Source organism: Arvicola amphibius, chromosome 2 (genome assembly GCF_903992535.2).
Source record: "Arvicola amphibius chromosome 2, mArvAmp1.2, whole genome shotgun sequence".
Classification (NCBI taxonomy): Eukaryota; Metazoa; Chordata; class Mammalia; order Rodentia; family Cricetidae; genus Arvicola; species Arvicola amphibius.
Genome location: NC_052048.2, coordinates 150,392,908 through 150,415,888, shown reverse-complemented (window position 1 = coordinate 150,415,888; position 22,981 = coordinate 150,392,908). Strand labels below are relative to the sequence as shown.

General features: G+C 45.8%; 1 pseudogene; it reads right to left on the bottom strand.

Moving 5' to 3' along the window:
• Nucleotides 1-20,623: 20,623 nt before the first annotated feature.
• Nucleotides 20,624-22,981, bottom strand: part of LOC121677095 — a 59,258-nt pseudogene continuing 56,900 nt past the window's right edge.

Below are 22,981 nucleotides of genomic sequence, written 5' to 3'. Positions count from 1 at the left end.
GCTCAGTGGTTAAAACCTTCCAGATGGACCTGGGTTTGATTCCCAGCACCCACATGGCTGCTTGTGCCTTACCTATGACTCCAATCTCCAGGTCCAGGGGCTCTGGGGCTCTCTCTGGCTTCTGTAGACACCAGGAACATTAGTGGTGCATGGGTATACATACAGACAAAACACCCATACTCATACAAAATATTCTCTTAAAAAGGGTCTTGAAACCAGCAATACCATTTTTGGGTATATACCCAAAGGATGCTCAATCGTACCACAAGGACATGTGCTCAGCTATGTTCACAGCAGCTTTGTTTGTCATAGTCAGGACCTGAAAACAACCTAAATGCCCCTCGACTGAAGAATGGATAAGGAAAAGGTGGTACATTTACACAATGGAGCACTACAGAGCAGAGAAAAATAAAGGATGGATCTGGATCATCATACTGAGTGAGGTAACCCAGACTCAGAAAGACAAATATCATATGTATTCGCTCATAAGTGGACATAACGCAAAGAAAAACTAGCCTACAATTCACAATCCCAGAGAACCTAGACAACAAAGAGGACCCTAAGAGAGACATACATGGATCTAATCTACGAGGGAAGTAGAAAAAGACAAGATCTGAGTATATTGGGAGCATGGGGACCATGGGAGATGGTAGGAGGGGAGGGGAGAGGAAGGGAGGGGAGCTGAGAAAATATATAGCTCAATAAAAACAATAAAAAAGGGTCTTGAAATTGATGGTGTACACCTTTCTTCCCAGCATTCAGAAGGCATAGACATGGGTATCCCTGAGTTCAAGGTCAGCCTGGTCTATACAGTGAGTTCCAGAACAGCCGGCATTACAGTGAGACCCTGTCTACATCATGTGTAGACACAGGAATACATATAATGCCCTGTCAGATGCATTATGGGGACCGCTCATAAACAAACCAAAAAACAAAACAACAGAAACAAAAAACAAGACAACCCCCCCCCAAAATCACTTAACTATAAGTGATAGGATTAGTAATACTTTTGGGAAAAGATCTTGATCAAAAAGGAAGAATATACCAGGCATGGTGGCATAGACCTGTAATCCTAGAGGCAAGAAGATCAGGAGTTCAAGGCCAGCTTCAGCTATAAAGTGTGTTAAAGATCAGCCTGGTTATAGGAGACCCTGTTTGGAAAAAGCAAGGAAACTTGGCTGGGCATGGTGATGTACACCTTTAGTCTCAGCAGTCAGGAGGCAGAAGCAGGGGACTCTCTAAAATTCAAGGCCAGTTTGTTCTACATATCAAATTCCAGAATATCTAGGACTACATAGTAAGTGTTTTTCAAGACAGGGTTTCTCTGTGTAGCCCTGGCTGACCTAGAGCTCTTGCTGTAGACCAGGCTGATCTTGAACACAGAGATCTGCTTGTCTCTGCCTCCCAAATGCTGAGATTAAAGGCAATGGCCACCATACCTGGCTCAAGACCCAGTCTTTAAGAACAAAGGTAGGAAAGTACTACAGAAGCTGTTGCCAATGAGCTGGAGTCTGGAGATCCTGGGGAACAGGGTCTTATGCTCGTATGTCTGGGCCAAGAACAACTACAAAGATTGCGTTGAAGGTCCTTCCAAGCATGTGTCTATGATGTTGGGTTGCTTAACTTGGCAGAACAGATCAGTTTTTGCTTGCTTGCATAGACATTGAAGGTCTTCTTGTGGTTTTCCTCTTTAAAAGCCCTTTCCTCATCCTTCTCTTAAAGCAATCTCAAATTTGGCTCAGAGATTTTTTTATTTTTTGTACTGCAAGCAGCGAATCAGTAAATCTTTAACTGGATTGAGTCTATGATCTTTTCCCAGGGGTCACAAACTCTGTAACAGGTTCATGAACAGTAAGGCAAACTGCATCCTTCAAGTGAACTGTTAGGGTTAATCTCCTACCTATCATCTTATGCATATGCATAATTGGCATGCATACAGTTAAAATCAGATGCATTATGGGAAGGAACATGCACAGTAGAAAAGTTATATGACCTAATCGATTGGTTAAAACCAAGAAACGGGTCAGGCATGGTGGCACATGCCTTTAATCCCAGCACTCAAGCAGATGGATCTCTGAGTTCTAGCCCAGCCTGGTCTAAATCCTGAGCTCCTGGTTACACAGTGACACCTTGTCTCAGAGAAAGAGGGTGCCTACCCCCACTATGCTCCTTATAATCAAACTTAACTCCTCTTGAGCCCCCCAAACAGAAGCCCCAGACAATACCCTGGGACTCTTCAGTAGGGAAGCTGCTGATGGCTACGAGAGTGAATGGCTTGTAGGGCAGAGTGAACTCTGTAGGCTGGAGAGAACAGGCCAGTGGCACTGTCTTCAGTTCTATTCAGCATCCCTATAGACATTCCTGAGCATCTGCTGAACACTGCAGACGCTGAGGACTGCTCGGCTGTCTGCTGGTGTGTGGCTTGTCCCTTGTTTGTTTTAGCAATATTTGCTGATCCTGAGTGACATGCTAGTCTCTGTACTAAATAACGGAGCAACACAGGCAACTGAGGCATGGTGGTGGGTAAGGGAAGGTGTGGAGGGATGGCGCAGATATCAATGCCCTACTTAGGCCTGGTCCAGTGGGGCATTCTTTAAATAACAATGGGCCACACTAGAATTAAAAACATATGCCTACAAATTTAGTGTGTTGTGCCTGGGATTGTAGATATGAATCTTTTTATGTTCTTGTCTCTCTTGGTGTTCAGGATCAAACCCTAGGTCTCACACATATAAGGCAGGTTGACTACCACTAACCTAGACCACCAGTCATCCTCTGCAGGGCTGGAGAGCTGGCTCAGTGGTTAAGAACGTGGCTGCTCTTTCAGAGGACCTGGGTTCAGTTCCCAGCACCTACTTGGCCACTCACAATTCTCTGTAACTCAGATTTTGGTGGATCCAACTCCTTCACAGAGACATACATGCAGGTCAAACACCAATGTACGTCAAATAATATGAGATGTCTTTTCATTAAAAAAATATTTTTTTTCAGTGCTGGGGGTCAAACCTAGGGCCTCAGTATATTTGGTGAGTACTGCTACTGAGGGATGCCTGGCTCTTAAATCCCCTTTTACCTGTATTTTATAGTAACACATAAGCAAGTGGGTTTAGAAACTGTATTAGTCTTATTATCTTTAAAATGTATTTGACCGTTGTGATAGCTCAATGAATAAAGGCAATCAGTTGCCACCCCACAACACAGCCCGATGACTTGAGTTGGGTCCCTGGAATCCACATAAAGATGGTGAAAACTCACTGCAGAAAATTGTTCTCGGACCTCTGCACGTATGCTATGGCATGCAGAGTCTCCCCTCATACTCATGCACACACACATTTTAAGATAATACGTGTGTGTGTGTGTGTGTGTGTGTGTGTGTGGTGCATGCACTTGAGTGGGTGCCTGAATGTAGTGGCCTGAGCAGGACACAAGGTGTCTTCTTCTAGCTCTCTGCCTTGCCTCGAGACAGAGTTGTTCATTAAGCCAGAAATCTGTTGTTTTTGATAGGCTCTTGGGATCCCTGTCTCCACCCTTCAAAGTTGGTTACAGGCACCCGTAGCCATTCCTAGTTTTTTATGTTGTTTCTGGGGATTCAGTGTGCTAGATTATGAGCTTAGGTTCCCATGCTTGTGCTCTTATCCACTGAGCCATCTCCCCAGTTCCAGTTTGAATGGCGTGCACAACTGTGTGTGTGTGTTCCAGGATGGTCTTGAACTCCTAGACACAAGGGACTCTTCTGTCTTGGCCTCCTGGGTGGGTATCACTACAGGCACATGCTATCGCCATGATAAACTAGGTCTACATTTTGTTGTCTGGAACAGGGTCTGATGCGGCCCAGGCTGGCCCTGGATTCACTATGTCACAAAGGATGACCTTGAATTCTTGCTTTCCAGCCTCTATCTGCCTATTTAGAGGCTGTGTCACCTAGAGCTTTATGAACACTAGTCAATCACTCTACCAATTGAGTTATACCCAATGGTGAAAGGGACAAGATATTCATGGCACACAAAAGAGGTCCCTGGAGCACTGGAGCTTTGTTCTTTTTTCATTTTCTTCCTTTTGAGATAGGGAATAAGGAACAGGAAAGGTGGTCTGGTGATTAAAGTACTTTCTGCTCTTCAGAGGACCTGAGTTTGGTTCCTAACATCCACATGACAGCTCAGAACCATACACACTCTAATTCTGGAATATCCAGTATCCTTGTCTAGCTTCTGCAGGTACCAGACACTCACATGTGCACACACATACACACAGGCAAAATACCCATGCACATAAAATGATAAACTTTTAAAAAATATTATTTTTTTTTGTTTTTTTGGAGGTAGGCTTTCCTTATGTAGTCCTGGCTGGCCTGGAACTCACTCCATAGACTTTGCTGGCCTTGAACTCAGAAATTTATCTGCTTTTTCCTCTTTTATGAAAATAATAGACTTTAAAAATATCATAAACATATATATGTGGTGTTGTTGGTTTTTTTTTTCTCTCTCTCTTTTGACTCTTTTGGGGGCCCACCATGCAGTTCCCAAATAAATCACATATGGAGGCTTATTCTTAGTTATGAATGACCAACCTTAGCTCGGCTTGTTTCTTGCCAGCTTTTCTTAACTTAAAGTATCCCATCTACCTTTGGCCTCGGGGCTTTTATCTTTCTTTATTCCTGTATACCTTTTCTTTCCTTTTTTTTTTTTTTTGGTTTTTCGAGACAGGGTTTCCCTGTAGTTTCTAGAGCCTGTCCTGGAGCTAGCTCTTGTAGACCAGGCTGGCCTCGAACTCAGAGATCCGCCTGCCTCTGCCTCCCGAGTGCCTTTTCTTTCCTTTTAACCCCACGTCTGACTGTGTAGCTGGCTGGTTGGACCCTGAAGATTTCCTCCTTTCTCTCCTGTTCCCAGTTTTCCTTCCCCCAGATTTCTCCTCATATTTATCCTCTCTGCCTGCCAGCCCCTCCTATTTCTCTCTCCTGCCTCACTATTGGCCGTTTATTAGACCATCAGGTGTTTTAGAGAGGCACAGCAACTTCACAGAGTTAAACAAACACAACATAAACAAAAGTAACACAGCTTAAAGTAATATGCCCCAACAATGTGGCAGGGTTGGGGGAATGTGGTCAGTATGTAAAATAAATGAAAAAATTAATAAGAAATATATATGTAGCACATCCTTTTAATCCCAGCACCAAGGGGACAGAGGCAGAAGGATCTCTGTGAGTTTGATGCCAGCCTGGTCTACAGAGTGAGTTCCAGGACAGCCTGGACTACATAGAGAACCCTGTCTTGGAAGGAATCTCATGTTGGGGATGGTGGCACAAGGCTGGTGAGAGGCTAGGGTAAGTAAGGCCGCATTATTCTAGCTCACCCACACATTCGGCCACCACAGAGCACCGCAGCTTCCTGGGTCCGTGTGCAGGTGGGGTGGCAGGAAGAGGACCTGAGGGTGCCTGGTCCACACCACTGCCTTCAGATATAAGGACTGGGATTTGCACGGTGTGTGTGAGCGCCCCTGCCCAGGCATTTCTTAGCATCAAGTACTGTTAATGCCATTTGCCTTCCTCCTTCCTGAGTTGAGTTCTGAGCCTTCCTATTTGGGGAGAAGGGCTTCAGGGAAAACTATATTCTGGTCAGACAGGTTGCCACCCCAGAGCCCTGCTCATCTGAGCAGGTCAGAGAAGCTGGAGAAGCTGGGTGGGGGACAGACACCAGGACCATTTCACTGCTCCATCTGTAGGCCAAGGCTTTGCCTGGGGAAACCCACCTCGGGACCAAGTGTCCTAACGTCGCCAGAGTAAAGTACCACAAACTAGGTGGCCCCAACAGTGAAAGTTTAGTTTCTTGAGAGCAGAAGTATGAAATCCAGGGAGAGGCTAGACTCAGTTCCTTTTCTCATTCCCTTTCCCTCATCCCTGGGGCTGGCGATCAGTTCTGGAATTTACCTCAGAGACTGGGTTAATCCAGTCTCTGATCCTCCTGTGGTATTCTACGGCTGTGTCTACAGCGCTGTCCCCCTTACAAAGACAGCAGGTGCGCATTGACTTCATCACATCCACATGGCACTACTTCCAAACAAGAGCACGTGCACAGAGACCAGAGATTAGATTCGATTAGATTCAATGGGTTTTGTGGTTTTGAACTCAGTCTAAGTGCTGGGATGGCGGGCACGCCCCACCACACCTGGGCTCAAAGATTTTTAGGCAAAACAATTGAGTCCACATTGGGCTAAAGTGGGACCCTGTCTCAATATCTTTCCCACTTTGCAAACAAACAAACAAACAAACAAACATAGGGACCCAAAGAAGAAAGCTGGAGAGATGGGAGTCCTAACAGCATTTGAATTCTTGACATTCATTGGCTTCTGATACTTTTACTGTTGTGGTCTGGTGAATTCCTTTTATTTTGTATCCACTGAAATTTATTTTTTTTTTAATATTTATTTATTCATTATGTATACAATATTCTGTGTGTATGTCTGCAGGCCAGAAGAGGGCACCAGACCCCATTACAGATGGTTGTGAGCCACCATGTGGTTGCTGGGAATTGAACTCAGTACCTTTGGAAGAGCAGGCAATGCTCTTAACCTCTGAGCCATCTCTCCAGCCCCTCCACTGAAATTTAATGGCTGTCTTTGTAGCTAGTGCGACCATAACAAGAAACTAAAAGTAAATGGGGTAACAACTTTGCTGTCAGCAGTGGGTATAGTATAGCTCAGTGGTAAAACATTTGACTGCAGATCAAGAGGTCCCTGGTTCAAATTCAGGTGCCCCCTTACTCTCCCATAGATATGGGTTACTCTTTTGACTATCTAGTAATATTTGAGAGGAAAAGGGTGATGATACTGGGAAAATAAGAAGATTAAGAGCTGAAGAAACAATCAATAAATAGGTGTCCACCAGAGGGAGTGAGATGATCAGCCTGAAACTGGAAAATCAAAAACATTGATCTATCCGTGATTAGTTGGAAGATCTGGCAAGACTAGAAATTGGAGCACCTACCCTGTGATCGTGAGGGCTGGGCTGGACCTGGCTCCTAGACACTCTACCTGCCCTGTACAGGGCTGTCTCATAGCCCTTGCAAGCATTTTTCTTTCCCCATGCTGCTGACAAAACATCCTTGTTGATCTGCATGGAAGCTTAAGCTCAAAGATCCCTTGACCTTGCAGGTTGGGAAGAGAGGACAGTTGAGGTAGAGGACAGGAAATCCAACTTAAGTTTATTGTGATGTTATTCATAATAGCTGAAATACCAAAGCAACATGGGCTGCAATGGATAATGAGCAAGCAAAATATATTATGTATTATGTATCTGGGTGTATATATACATATATAAAAATAACATATGACAAACTACTAGTTCAAGTGTAAATAAGAAGGTACTAGGTATGGTAGTTTGGATGAGAATGGGCCCCATAGGCTCATGTATTTGAATGCTTTGTTCCCAGTTGGTGGAATTGTTTAGGAAGGATTAGGAGGTGTGGCCTTGTTGGAGGTGGTGCATCACTGAGGGCAGGCTTTGAGGTTTCAAAAGCCCACGCCAGGCCCGGTCTCTCTCCCTGCCTCCAACTTTTGGATAATATGTAAGCTGTTAGCATGTTTTTAATCCCAGAAATAGTAAAGGCAAAAGAATCTCTGAGTTCAGAGTTTGAGGCCAGCATGGGCTAAATAGCAAGTACCAGGACCCTATCTCAAACACGCACAAACACACACACGCACATACATGTACACACGTACATGTACACACACACGCACGCACGCACGCACAGTGTAACCTCTCAGCTACTATTCCAGCATCTTGCCTACCTGCCTTGCTGCCATGTTCCCCACCACCTTGAAGGTCCAGGACTCTGAAACTGTAAGCCAGTAAGCAGCACTCCTGTATGGCTTCTGCATTAGCTCTTGCCTCCAGGTTTCTGCTGTTTGAGTTCCTTCCCTGACTACTATTGATGATGACCTGTTATGGAAGTGATTGAAATAAACCCTTTCCTCCTCATGTTGCTTTTCATCATAGCAATAGGCACAAGCCTTTAATACTGTACTCAGGAGGCAGAGGCAGGTAGATCTCTGCAAGTTCTAGGCCAGCCTGATCTACATGGGGAGTAAGGCAGCCAGGGCTACACAGTAGACCCTCTCTCAAAACAAAACTGAAACAAATAACAATGAAAAGGGGGACATTCAGATATGCCACAGCGAGAAAAACCTAGTCACATAATGACTAACGTGGGTCCTGGGAAGACTGCCCAGCTGGTAAAGTGTGCAAACACTGGGGACCCAAGTTCAAACCTCAGCACCCAAGTTAAAAAAATAAATAAATACAAAGCTAGACTTGGGCTTTGATGAGCCAATGGGATGGCTCAGGAGGTAGAGGTGCTTGCTGCTAAGCCCGATGACCTGAGTTGAATCCTGGTGCCCACAGGGTAGAAGGTAGAAGTTGTCCTCCAGCTTCCACATGTATGTTGTGGCTGGCATGTGCACACGCACATACCCTCTCCCTCCAAATAAATGAAAAATTGAGAGGCTACAGTGCACACAAAGTATATGGTTCTATTTAAATGACATACTTAAAGTCATTAAAATGAAGGGACAAAGTAGATCAGTGGCTTTGAAGAGCGGGGGGGGGAGGGGAGAACGATGAAGTACTGGTTGATGATGTCTCAGTATTAAAGGACCAGTTAGGAAAAGAGATATATGGTGATGGTGGTAATGGCTACAGGACATTCGGATTTTCAAAAATTGTTTATTATTTTTACTTATGAGTGTGCTCCAGTTCACATTTGTAGATTTTTATTTTTAAAAATATATTTTTGTATTTTATGTGTATGAATATTTATACAAATGTATGTGCACCCAGTATATGCCTAGCGATCACAGAGGCCAGAAAAGGGTACAGGAGTCCCTAGAACTAGGATTATTAATGTTTGTGAGCCAATATTTATGAACCTGGATCCTTTGCAAGAGCAGCAATTACTCTTGGCCACTTCTCCCTAGCTCCAACATTATGGATTTTAAAAAACACTTTGGACTGGAGAGTTGGCTCAGAGGTTAAGAGCACTGGCTGTTCTTCAAAAGGTCCTGAGTTCAGTTCCCAGCAAACACATGGTAGCTCATGAGCATCTACAATGAGATCTGATGCCCTCTTCTGGCATGCAGGCACAACACTGTATACATAATAAATAAATCTTTAAAAAAACCCCACTGAACTGTATATTTAAATTTGGTTAGGATAGCAAATTATATGTTCTGTGAATTTCACCACAATAATAACAATTGGAAAAAAATCACAATTGTATTTCTATATTTCAGACAATAGAAAATATAAACTATGTGAAAATAACATTCATTATAGCATAAGGTATGAAGCATTAGAATTAACTCAATCAAAATACTGGGAGAATTTCCTCCACCTGGAAAAGCATAAAATCTTGAGGAAGATTGTACACTAGATAGATAAAGTACTCCATATTTTATTTGTACAGTACATCAATTCTTATAGAATTAACTTAAAAAGACTCCTTGAAGTCCAAGCAAATTACTGACAGGCTTTGTTTGGGGTAGGGCAAGTCAGCAATTCTAGTTCATTTTTAAAAAGAATTATATTTTTATATGTTATATAATTATGTTTATATAACAAATATATTATATATACATATGTGTGTGAGTATGTGTTGGCGTGCACATGTTATGACTCATGTGTGAAGATCAGATCAGAGAACAACTTCTGGGAGAAGTTCTCGCCTTAATTCTAAAGTTCATGCAACAGATATGAAAAGTTTGTAAGACAATGGACTAGGTATGCGATGCGGTAACTAGTCCACCGGTGATGATTAGGAAGCTATAGGGGTTACGACTTAACACAGTACAGGCAGAGGTAAGCTGGCCAACGCAATACGAGGGGCCAAGGACAAACCCACACTGTGTGAACTACAGAGAGGGAAGCTGTGCTCATTTTTAGCGTCACAGGGAGCATTCACAGGCTTTGGTCCACAGGCTCTAGTCAGCTTCCTTCTGATGAGGACTTAATGTTGTCAGTGCAGCTCCAGAAGGAAATAGACAAACTACAAACCCGGCAAAGAAAGGAACACAGTGAGTTAGGCAGTAGGGACACCCGCCTTTACTCAGGAGGCAGAGGCAGGGGTGACACCCACCTTTACTCAGGAGGCAGAGGCAGGTGGATCTCTGACTTTGAGACTTGCCTGATCTACAGAACAAGTTCCAGGACTGGCTCCAAAGCTACACAAAGAAACCCTGTCTCAAAAGACCGAGAGGGAGGGGGAGAGGGAAAGGGGAGAAGGGAAGGAGATAGAGGGGGAGAGAGGGAGAGGGAAAGGGAGGGAGGGAGGGAGGGAGAGAAGGAGGGAGGAAGGGAGGGAGTGAGGGAGGGAGAGACAGAGAGACAGAGACAGAGACAGAGACACAGAGAGAAATACGGACGGACTGGAACCAGGACCCTTTGATGCCAATCAAACACTCTCCTCTTGAGATGTGCTCGTCTTAGCCCTTCTCCACTCTTCCCCTGATCCCACCTATACAGGTGCCTGTTCTAACCAGTCCTACTTTACCGTAAATGGACTTCCTTGGGCCACACTTTCCAAAGCCACCATGAGCCAGGTGTGGTGGTGTGCACCCACAGTGCTGGCAGAGGCAGGAGGATCTCTGGAGCTGGGCCAGTCTGGCCTACATATGAATTGCAAGGACAGCTGGGGCTACATAGAAAAATCCTGTCCCCAGCACAAACAACAAGAAACCCATGGTTTCTTGCCGCCAGCTTAGGTCATCACAGGACCCACGTGAGATAATACTTATTCTGGCTTGGAATCCAAGCAGAAGACGAACCCCAAAGGGAAGTTATTACTCTCTGAGCAAAAACTAGAGCTTTCATTGCCATCTTTGTGCTGGGATCCGTGATGGTTAATACTGTCAACTTGACAGGATCTAGACTCACCTAGGACATAAACCAGATGTCCTGTACTGCCTGTACACCACGGGATGGCTGTGAGTCGGGCAAAGGGCTGGAGACTGAAACACAGAGACATGGATCATCCTTGAAACAAGAATGCCAATTTTATTGTGTTCCAGGGCAGCCTATGTAGGGCTCTCCTTGACTAAAGGCTACGCCCTAGCTCTCAGGATTTTTCAGCTGCAAGCCCACCAGAAACCACTCCCCTGCCATCAGGAACTCATAAGGGTCTCATGCTCACAGCTGCTGCAAGCATAGGAGAACAAGTTGTTTACTCCGGCAGGCAAGGGGTCATAGAAAATTCAGTCCCTAACACTCGGGAGTTCTGAGAGAGTTCCTGGATTAGGTTGAAGGTGGGGAGACCCCACTTAAATGTGGGTGGCAGCATGCCATAGTCTGGGATCCCAGACTGAATAAAAAGGTGAAAGAGCAGGCTGAGGGCATGGTACAGTAAGACAGACACAGGCTGTGTGAGCATGGGGACCATCGTTTGGATCCACAGCACCCAGTAATTGCCATGCAAGCATAGCAGATGAAGACAGAATCACGGAGCAAGTTGGCTAGCCAGATGAGCTGAATCTTTGCCTCAATACATAAGGCGAAGAGAGTTGAAGAAGATGCCCAGCATCTACTCCAAGCCTCCATACATCCATGTGTATCGACATATGAATATGAATACACAGTCACACTCACAATACCACACACACAACAACAAGAAAAGCTGAGCACCAGTGTTTCCTGCTCTCTGACTAAGGATGTGATGTGACAGCTGCCTCATTCTGCTGCTGTCACCACGCTTTCCCCATCTTGGTAGAAGGCAGTCGTAAGCTAAAAATCCTTTCTCTCCTTAACTTGATTCTATCATGTATTTTGGCAAAGCAATGAGAAAAGCAGCTAATTCAAGGTCTCTTTCCTGTAACTCAGTAGAGATGAAGACGAACCCTCCCACGTCTCCTTCAAATTCTCCGTCTTCTTGAGATGCTTTGGATTTCAAAATTTGTTTTAGTTTTTTGTGTGGTATAGTCTGGTAAAGCAGGCCGTTGAGCGTCAGTTCCTTCTTGGACATCGTGGGGCATGTGTCTAAGGTCCCCTGGACTGGGAAGGACTTACCTTAGTGGTTCTGGATTCTTCATGAGGTAGCCAAGAAGTCATCAGCAGACTGTCCCAGGAGGAGCCCTCCAGGCCAGCCCACGGCTGTGCTTGTTGGAAAGAGACTTCGTGCCTCACTGGTACTGGCAGGAGGCCTCCCTTCTTGCTAATGTTGCTTTTCACAGGGCAGTGTGATGTGTCCTCATGACGTGGCCTGACTTGCCCCGAGCTCCGAGTGGGAGCAGATGGGGTCACAGCGCTCCTAACTGGGCTCCGAGTGGAAGCAGATGGAGTCACAGCGCCCCTAACTGGGCTCAGAGAGCAGATGGGGTCACAGCGCCCTAACTGGGCTCCGAGTGGGAGCAGATGGGGTCACAGCGCCCTAACTGGGCTCCGAGTGGGAGCAGATGGAGTCACAGCGCCCCTAACTGGGCTCAGAGAGCAGATGGGGTCACAGCGCCCTAACTGGGCTCAGAGGGCAGATGGGGTCACAGCGCCCTAACTGGGCTCAGAGGTGGGAGCAGATGGGGTCACAGCGCCCTAACTGGGCTCAGAGGGCAGCTTTGCTTTTACTTCATCCTGTTCGTTAGGATGGCGGCACCATGTGAGCACGCATTCAAAGGGAGGTTAATTGAACCTTGCAGCCTTCAGGGAGAGTATCAAAGACCTATGAGCGTACTTTAAAACCACCACAGCGCCTTTCTACAAGGGAGTAGAAAGGTGGATGCCGCTGGACTTTCTAAAGCTGACTCTGAGCTAGATTTCCCAGTCCTGATGTGTTAGCTCCAGGGACTAACATGGTTCCAGAAGGGGCCATCTGGATTGGAACCAGAGACCTTCTACTAATTATTTGCATATATTAGTTATATATAATTACATAACAATGGCTTCATGATGACATTTTCACAACGTATACAATATATTTCCACTACATTCACCCCATTGCCATCTCCTTCCCCTCCACTCCCACTTACTTCCCTTCTCTTTCTAACTAGCTCCCTTCCTACTTTCATGTCTTTTTACAAATTTCTTTTTGTTTGTTTTGTTTTTATGAGGCAGAGTTTCTCTGAGTAGCCCTGAATGTCCTGGAACTCGCTCTGTAAACCAAGCTGGCCCCAAACTTGAAATCCACCTGCCTCTGCTTCCTAAGTGCTGAGATTAAAGGCCTGCACCACCATTCCCAGATATAGTTTTTTTTGTTGTTTTTTGGGTTTTTTTTTTTGCTTTTTGAGACAGGGTTTCTCTGTAGCTTTGGAGCCTGTCCTGGAACTAGCTCTTGTAGACCAGGCTGGCCTCGAACTCACAAAGATCCACCTATTTATTTATTTATTTATTTATTTTAATATTCTGTCTGTGTGTATGCCTGAAGGCCAGAAGAGGGCACCAGACCTCATTACAGATGTTTGTGAGCCACCATGTGGTTGCTGGGATTGAACTCAGGACCTTTGGAAGAGCAGGCAATGCTCTTAACCTCTGAGCCATCTCTCCAGCCCCCCCCCCCAGCTATAGTTTTTTAAATTATTTACTTTCTTGTGTCTGTATAATATGGGTGCAGATGTGAATGTCACAGCAAGCGTCTGCGAGTTCAGTTCTCTCCTACTGTGGATTCTGAGGGTGGCACTCTGGTCCAGGTTTTCCAGGCAAGGCTTTTACCTGCTGAGCCCCCATTCCTCACCCCTTCTTATGACTCAGTGGGTTGCTTATGGAAGCATAGGTGTGGGGATTTTCTGCCAGAACCTGGGCACTTTCCCAGTGGCTATACCGAACACTTTGGTTGTGGGACACAGAAAAACCAAGCTGGAGGACTGAACTGGCCGCTTCCTTCCTGCGGCCTGGCTCTCCAGGTTCAAGAAGGAGCTAGTAGACTGCGGGGGGGCGGGGTGTGTGAAGTGTCAGTAACAGTCTGGCTCAGCCGTAGATCAGAAAAGTGCAACCATGCTTGAAAGTGGCCTGAGGACAGTCAGATGAAGCTACCCTGTGGGGAGGTGCCCCAAGGTGAGGCATGATGCTGGGTGCTGCTGGTCACGGGAGGCAGGAGCGGTAGCAGTTGCTACCTGCTAAGGCAGGCAAACATGGGACCTAGCTTAGCAACCTGGGACTCCACTTGGTTAGAGCCCTCTCGGAATAAAGCACATAGCAATCTGTCTGCAACCTATACCCTCCATCCTTCGAGAACTGCAGCATGCCTGCTTTAGATGCCCCACTGAGTAAGCACAATCCCTGCTTTATTTGTTACTCTCCTTTGTGACCTTAGTTTGCTTTCTACTGCTTTCATAAAGACAGTGGCCAATGCAATTAGTGAGGAAAGGGTTTATTTCACCTTACAGCTTAAAGTCCACTGTGAAGGGAAGTTGGAGCGGGAACCTGGAGGCAGAGACTGAAGCAGAGATATGGAGGAACACTGCTTACAGCTTACTCTTTTTAGCGCTCTCTCTCTCTCTCTCTCTCTCTCTCTCTCTCTCTCTCTCTCTCTCTCTCCATATTCTAACTATATAACTTTGGCTGACCTGGAACTGTGTAGCTCAGGCTGAGAACTCACAGAGATCTGCAGCCTCTGCTAGAATTTAAAGGCTTGCCCACCACACCTGATTCTCAGTTTGCACAGAATCACCTGTGCCAGGATGGCCCTGCCCACTGTGGGGTCACCAATCAAGAGAATGCTCCACAGGCTAGCCTACAGGTCCCTTTGATGGTGGTACTTTCTTCTCAGATGACTCTAGCTTGTGTCAAGTTAACAAAACCAGTCAACCAATCAACTAACCAACCAACTAACCAATCAACTAACCAACCAAGCAACAATGAAACAAAAACCCTAACCACTCCCTAGTAATGTGCCGCTTCTATGCAAACACATCTGGGAATTCCAGGTTTTAGGTGCATGCGCAATAAGGCAAACTTCTAGGGGAAATCCCCTATTTATCATCTTATGCCTTCATAGTTGGGTGTGTATATGGTTAAAATCAGATGTCATATGGGTTGGGACATATGCAGCAAGCAAGGGCTTAAGTCGTCAAAGCCTGCCAGTCAAAACAGAGAACCACCAAACTAAACCCCGAGCAAGCAAACTTCTCTCTTTGTGAGACAACATCTCATTATGTAGCCCTGGCTGACCCGGAACTCCCTAGAAAGACCAACTCACTCCAGGGATCCACTTGCCTCTGCTGCACCACCACAGCTAGCTCCTCCTTCTCTTGAACCCCATAAAAGGAAACCCCAAACAGTAACTGGGGAGTTTGGGCACCCTCATTCATGTGGCTCACCAGCAGTCTTAGTGTTTCTGGTCTGTTCTCCACTTTGCTTTGAGTACGCGTTCCTCGCTCCTTTGCAATCTAAGTGAGTTTACTTGCTCTTAAGCACCTGGTCCAGACCCAAGCCACCAGCACCACTGCGACAGGAACATAAATTCTTCTTTCTCTGGGGCCACTGCTCTCTTTATGACCAAGCATAATGCTATGCCGGCTGATTAGAGAGATGTACGGTCCCACCACGCTATCAGAGCAGCAGCGTGCAGATAACTGTTGCAGGGAACAGCTGACCAGAGATCCTCACTCTCAGGGCAGAACATCAGTCCCAGCATTCCCAGGGACCCCCAACCACAGACAGGCCATCTGTGCATGCCACTGTAAAATTATCTTTTGCAAAGCACTCTGCTCAGTCAGTTTAGCAGGAATCGCCTTGAAATCTGCTCATTTACCAGCATCTAATCAGCTCTTCACCCTTCACTGCTTCACAGGTCCCATCCAATCATGCACCTGTCTTCAGCAAGAATTCCACTTCCTTCTGATGTTACTTTTAGGAATTTTCTTAAAAAAAAAATAGCCAGGCATAGTAACATTGAAGCAGTATAGACAAGCAGATCTCTGTAAGAGAAGCCAGCCTGTTCTACATAGTGAGTTCCAGGCGGGTCAGAACTACACAGTGAGAACCTGCCTCAACAAAACAAAACAACAACAACAACAAAAAAAAAACCCAAAAACCAAAACAGAATGTTTTCTGGTTTTGTGTCTGAATGCACACACGTGCGCTGGATCCCCTGGAGTTCCTGGTGGTTGTGGATCTGCCTGGTGAGGGTGTGGGGAGCCTCTGCAAGAGCAGCAATTATTATTATTGTGTATAGGGCGAGTGCTTTTACCTGCTGACCGTACACCACCCTCCCCACTCTGCTCTTTCTGATAGTCTTTACCATGTAGTTCAGGCTGGCCTCCAATTCCCTAGGTAGCCAAGAGTTTTAGCAGGGTTTCTATTGTGATAGAACATTGAACAAAACCAACTTTGGAGTAAGTGACTGATCTGGCTGTATCCTGGATTGTAGCCCCCTGAGGGAAGTCAAGGTAGGAACCTGAAGCAGGAACTGAAAGAGAAACCATGACAAAATGCTTCCTACTGGCTTGTTCGGTTTGGTTTCTAATACACTGCAGGACCATCTGCCTTGGGACACCACCACCCACAGTGGCCCACCCTCCCATATCAACCATCAGTCAAGAAAATTTCCCACACATTTGCCTACAGGCCAATCTTAGGGAGGTTTTCTCAGTTGAGATTCTTCCCAGATACTCTACTTTGTGTCAAATTGACAAAAGCAATCAACCAAGACACCAAGGATGACCTTGAACTCCTGGTCCTCCTGTTTGTACCTCCTAAGCGCTGGGCAAGGTGTGTGTCACACACCCAGCTTACTAGTGTAACATTGACTAAGGCGGGTGCTCTTTAAGGCCCTAAGCAAGCAGTCTCCATGTTCATCCTCGGCCTTTGCCCCTACTCTTGCACACTCCACTTTCCCCTAAATATGAGCCTGCAACTTAGCTGGCCAGATGCCTTTCCTGGCATTAGCTAAGCTCCCAACAGCCTAGGCCTAGGCCTTAGCCCCTGTGAAAGGAAACCAGAAAAAGTGGTAGAGAGGGAGATGCAAAAGAAGTAAAAAGCCTGACCAGGGAGCGTTGTATCCAGTGGTGGTGACAGAGGGGAAGGAGAGGACTCTCCCGGGCGTGGGTGCTTGGGTGTGAGTGGGTGGGAACCACCAGGGAAGGGAGCAGATCTAACCGTTGTGAGCAGGAGAACAGCTTGGATAGTCCCCAGCAGACAACATAGCCAGAGCACAGCTGGAGAGGTCATAGATCATGAAGCTAGTTTTACAAGAAGCTATCATACTTTGGGGGATACAGCTTAGGGGCACAGCAGTAGACTGCAGTTTAAGAGGTCTCTGGTTCAAATCCAGGTGCCCCCTGTGGCTTTTTCCCCTTTTGTTCCCAGAGGCATGGAGCCCCTTCTTATCTGGTAGACTGATTCAAGAAATTAATTCCTAAACCAGCATAAAAGATGTGCGCGTTCCTATTGTGACATTTTCCATGCTTCGTCTTTACCTCCTCGGTCACAATTATTCCCTGAAGGACTTAAAAGAAATCTGTCGCCGGGCGGTGGTGGCGCACGCCTTTAATCCCAGCACTCAGGAGGCAGAGGCAGGCGGATCTCTGTGAGTTCGAGGCCAGCCTAGTTCCAGGACAGGCTTTAAAAAAGCTACAGAGAAACCCTGTCTCGAAAAACCAAAAAAAAAAAAAAAAAAAAAAAAAAAAAAAAAAAAAAAAAAAAAAAAAAGAAAAAAGAAATCTGTCCGAATCTTTCTGAAATGAAAGGAAATAGATTTTCATTGTTCAAACCACCCAGCTTGGGGTCTGCGGTAGTTTAGGGATAGAGAGAGATGGCTCAGAGGCTAAGAGCACATCTTTCTCTTGCAGAGGAACTGAATTCAATTTCTGGAACCCATATCATGTGGCTCATGGCCACCGGTAACTCTATCTCTAGGGGGTCCAAAGCCTCTGGTTTCCACTCTCCGTGGACACCTGTACTCAGATGCACATATCCCCCTAGACACACAGAGAGAGGTATTAAGTAATTACTTTTCAATATCATAAACTAATTAATTTGAACATACACCTTTCTCTATAACAAACTGTATCTCTAGGATTGATTCCTCAATGTGAGAATCTTAGGGTACAAGACTGCTCTCACTAATGTGGCTCACAAGTGAGTCTCAGGATTAACACAGAGTTTCTGGCAGCTCCCTCTCTCCCTCACCACAGTGCCTGCCGGCTCTAGCATTCACTCTGCCCTTAACCCTCACCCGAGTGCTAATAATTAGCTTAGAAAGGCACCCAGAAATCTTGATCTTCCATACAGTCATCCAGGAATGGAGTTTGGACCTGGGGTTTGCAGCCCAGACCTCTCAACTCACACAGGAACCTGATCTGACTGTGTTCTCAAACCTCCTTAATTACACTCCGAAGGAGTGATACATAACAAGCCAGAATGCCCTTCAGGTTACCTGGAAAACCAAATTAGCCAACAGGTGGTTGTTTAGTGAAGCTGCCATCAGAACAAATGGAATCAAATGCTCTTGAGACCATTTTCTCAGGCTGTGGAAAATTAATATGAATTATTCTTGTTGCAAAATATTGGTCCCTCTCTAGAGGTCGGAATATATTCTCACACCCGCAAACTCTAAAGCCCAGTTCATCACCACTGCTTCCTCAGCTCTGAGACCTGTTGTTCAGGCCAAAGTCTTCCGGCACAAGCTAAGAGGTAGATGATAGTTAACTTTACTCTTTTATAATTAAAACAACCTGAAGCCAGGCATGATGGCACACACCAGCACTCAGGAGCAGAGACAGGTGGCTGTCAGTGAGTTTGAGGCCAGACAGGGCTATACAGTCAGACTGTCTCAAATAAAATACAAAATAAAATAACTTTATATTTTGGGTTCAGCAGAAACCGAATGATCTAGATTTAGGGGCTTCACCCTGGATTTATTGGCTTCACCCAAGACTTCTCTCATGTCTGTAAATTCTGAACTGGCATTCTGTGCACCGTAATGGTAAGGTAGTGATGGGACTCTGGCTGCCCAGGCTCTCCCAATCACGTATGAACATGAGTCCTTCTGGTCACCTCCTGCATATATCCATGTTCTTCTCAGTGTCTCCTCATCGTATTCTTGAAGATGTCTAGCCATGCCCAGTTGGTTCTGCCACTGGTTATGCTATGCTAATGTCAGTCTCCTGGGTCCTGCAGCACATAGCCTGGTAAAATGTAAAAGTGAAGCTTGGCAGCAGTGATTCCAACTGGGAGACCGAGTGAGGCAAATGCAAGTTCACTCTGCAGGGCCTGGGGAACTTAGATTCTTTCTCAAAATAGTGGGGATAAAAAGAGGAGGGGAAAGGAGGAGAAAGCCAAAGGAAAACAAAAGGGGGGAAGGCAGTAAGTGCTTGCCAGCATTCCTTCTAAACACACAAGTATTCTATGTGCACAGGTGATTTGCCTGCATGTATGTGCAGTACATGTGTGTAGTGCCTGAGGGGATCAGAAGAGGATGTCAGATCCCCAGAGCTGGTGGTGAGAGCTGGGAACAGAACCTGGGTCCTCTGCAAGAGCAGCCGGTGCTCTTAAGCACTGAGCATATCTCCAGCTCATATCCAACTTTAAATTGTACTTTCTTTGAAAATTAAAAAAAAAATATTTTTAGACAGGTCTCACTATGTAGCTCTGACTGTCCTGGAACTCCTTACTATGTAGATTTGGCCTCAAACTCACAGAGATCCACCTGCTTCTGCCTCCTGAGTGCTGGGATTAAAGGTGTGTGCCCCCACGCCCAGCTTAATTGTACTTTTAAAATGTGAACTCAGGATTCACAAAGCTTACACCCAAAAGGAACGTAACAAGCAGTAAAAATTCTCCTCCGGTTGGTTCATTTACCCACCCAAGTTTGTTGTTTGGTTTTTGCTTTTTCCAAACAGGATCTATGTAGCCCTGGCTTCCTGGGACACACTGTGTAGCCTAGGCTCGCCTTGAATTGGCCTTTATGTCTTCCGAGTCCCAGGATTACAGGCTGTACCACTGTACCTGGCTAACTGAGTTTTTGGGGGAACACTTGAGCTAATTAGCCCTTGTAAGAACAATGCTTCCATGCAACTCCGAATCGAAAGTTGCAAAAAGCTTCTCAGAGAAGCTTAAGACTTCTTTCGCTCTCCCGCAGTCTCCGTTCTTGTCCCCACCCCCCTCCCCAAACAGAAAGTGCTTCCTTAGCCTCCCAGGGTTTAGTTTATTCTGACGCTTGTATTTGTATACAGTCGGGTGCAAAGGCTAAGACATAAATGCCTATGCTTCAAGTTTCACCGATTGCTAAGGCAAAATAATTTTGGAAATAAATGCAAATGAAGCTGGGAGTAATGACTTAATCCCAGCATTTGGGAGACTGAGGCAGGAGATCACCACAAGCTTGAGGCCAGCTACAGCATCGGATCCTGTCTCGAGCAAACAGACAAAAAACCAAAGTCCTATCTCTCCGGACTTTCATGTTAACAGCCATTTGGTGCTGGATACAATTGGCTCTGCTTGAGATGCTCGTGAGGCTGCCGAGCCTGTGACCACCCCATTGACCCCAGTCCTCCTCTGAGAATATAGCCGGCTTCCGTCCTGCCGTTGCAGGTGCTCAAGTGCCCTGGAGTGAAATCAAGCACACAGACGCTCTAAAGCACCGAGTGTCTATAAGTAGCTCTTGATTATAAAGTGGCCGGCCAAGCGATCCACAGCGTGCCTGCATTGAAATCATCAAAGCTGCTGCATTGCTGGCATGCATGGTGGTGTGTGCCTGTGGTCCCAGCGCTCGAAAGGCGGCAGCAGAAGGATCGGGAGATTAAAGTCATCCTTAGCTACACAGGGAATCTGAAGTCGTCCTGGATTACATGAGAGCCTGTCTCAAACAAGCAAAGCAAAACCAAAACAATTGAAAACAAAAGATGTGAGTGCCCGCCAGATGCCTCAGCAGTAAGAGAACCCAGGTTTAATTCCTAGCACCCACATGGCGGCTCACCACTGTCTGTAATCCAGTCCCCAGGGATCTGACACAGACACACATTCAGGCAAAATACCTAAATACACATAGAAAAGAAAGTGGAAGCGGGGTTACTAGTGGGCTCCACTGTATTATCCTCTGATCTCTACACACACACACACACACACACACACACACACACACACACACACGATAAACAGAAAGAGAGAAGAGGAAGGAAAATAAAGGAATACACATAAACTCCCGCAGCCACAGGAAAATTCCTTTGAGCTCTGTCTGAAAGAAGCTCCAAATTGCCCAGCACCTCAGGGATGGTGGCAACATCCAAAGCGGGCCTTGGGAGATTTGGTGTTTTCAGAGTCTGAACCTCAGACCTCCCTGGAGTGTGGCTTTATCCCTGTTCTGCTTATTCCTGTTCCTCCCTTCCAGTTGAGAGTCCATCCTCAGGACAGGCATCAATGGTGGCTGCAGACATTCAGAAGCTATACAATGTTCTTTTCCTAGGGGGAACATGAGTGCTATCAGGGACAGTTATGCCGGTAAGGCCTGTTGCCCTGACTTTGATTCAGGAAACTGCCTGGCTAACTCCTGGGAAAATTAATTATAATATTTGTTGTCCCGTCTCTGTGCAATGGGAAAGCACAAGGCTTATGTGCAGTTCTGGGTAGAATAGTCTGTGAGGCTGCACCATCTCAGTCAGAAGCTTTGAAACTGTCTGGATGCAGAACTCCGAGGAAACTGGAACAGAGGCATCTGAGAGGCTGGATACCTGGGGTACCTGCTTTCATTGGTGTCTGGTCCCCTTGCTCTGAAAACACACAAACTTGCAAAGGTAACATACATATCTGCATTAACGCAAGCGTAGACTGTCCACTGTACACAAACCCATCAAAGCTGCTTTTTTTGTTTCATGTTTTTTGTTTTATCTTTGGAAACACACATGTCACTTGTCTTGTCGATTTCAAGGTTTATTTCTTTATGTCTGCAGCCAGGGTTTTCAGGTCTCCCCCATCAAACCTGATCACTATCCACCTTGAATGAATCCACTGCCTTTCATTTCCCGAGGAAAGAAAAGCATAACCTCTTCCCCAGAGCAATACATTTTAAAGTTCTATCTTAAAGCTAAGGCATTGTTTTTTTTTTGTTGGGTTTTTTTTTTTTTTTTTTTTTTTTTTTTTTTTTTTTTTTTTTTTTTTTACGAGACAGGGTTTCCCTGTAGTTTCTAGAGCCTGTCCTGGAACTAGCTCTTGTAGACCAGGCTGGCCTCGAACTCAGAGATCCGCCTGCCTCTGCCTCCCGAGTGCTGGGATTAAAGGCGTGCGCCACCACCGCCCGGCTAAGCTAAGGCATTGTTAAAAAGCATCTAGGCTGGTTTAATTCAGCAGTCCCTGTCGCAATCCCACCCCTCGGCAGCTGCCTTCCACTCACCAGCAGTCAGTCATGTGAAACGTGACTTCTCATCTACACGAGGCTGATTGTTTACATGTTACATTACTTCTCTTTTAAAAATGTTTATCATTCTTAGCTATTTTTTTCTATGACTGTCTATATCCTTTCTCTTTTCTTTCTTAAGCCTATGCACATTTTTATACACACTGGAACCTATTTAGAGGTTTTTTTTTTTTTCTTCACCTGCTTTACTGCCTAGCTCTAGTCTTTGTCTCCATGAGCAAAAAGCTGCTAAGCTAAGCTGCAGCTGGTTCCTCCGCCATGGCTTTGGTGGCTGGCTCAGCCCCCTTCTCAGGTCTGTGAGGGCCTTAAGCCTGGTCTGGAAGTGTTTGATTGAGAAATCCCCACATTCAAACCCCCAGCTCTGGAATGCTGGAGCCCTGCTTACCTTTTTGCTTCTATTTAGCATCAACAATGCAGTTTAAATGCTCTGTTGTAACGTAGTGTTTCTTAAAGGAGTCATCTTTTTTCCTCAGCTTTCTCAGGTCCTACATGGAACATGGGGCCCATGTTTGAACTGCAAAATGTACCAGGCTTTTTCTTTTAAACCACCAATCAGATCCCAAATCATGACATAGAGGTTTATTGTTAGCTCTGAATGCTTGGCCTTATGTTAGCTCCATTTTGGCTCGCTCTCTCTCCCTCTCTCTCTCTCTCTCTCTCTC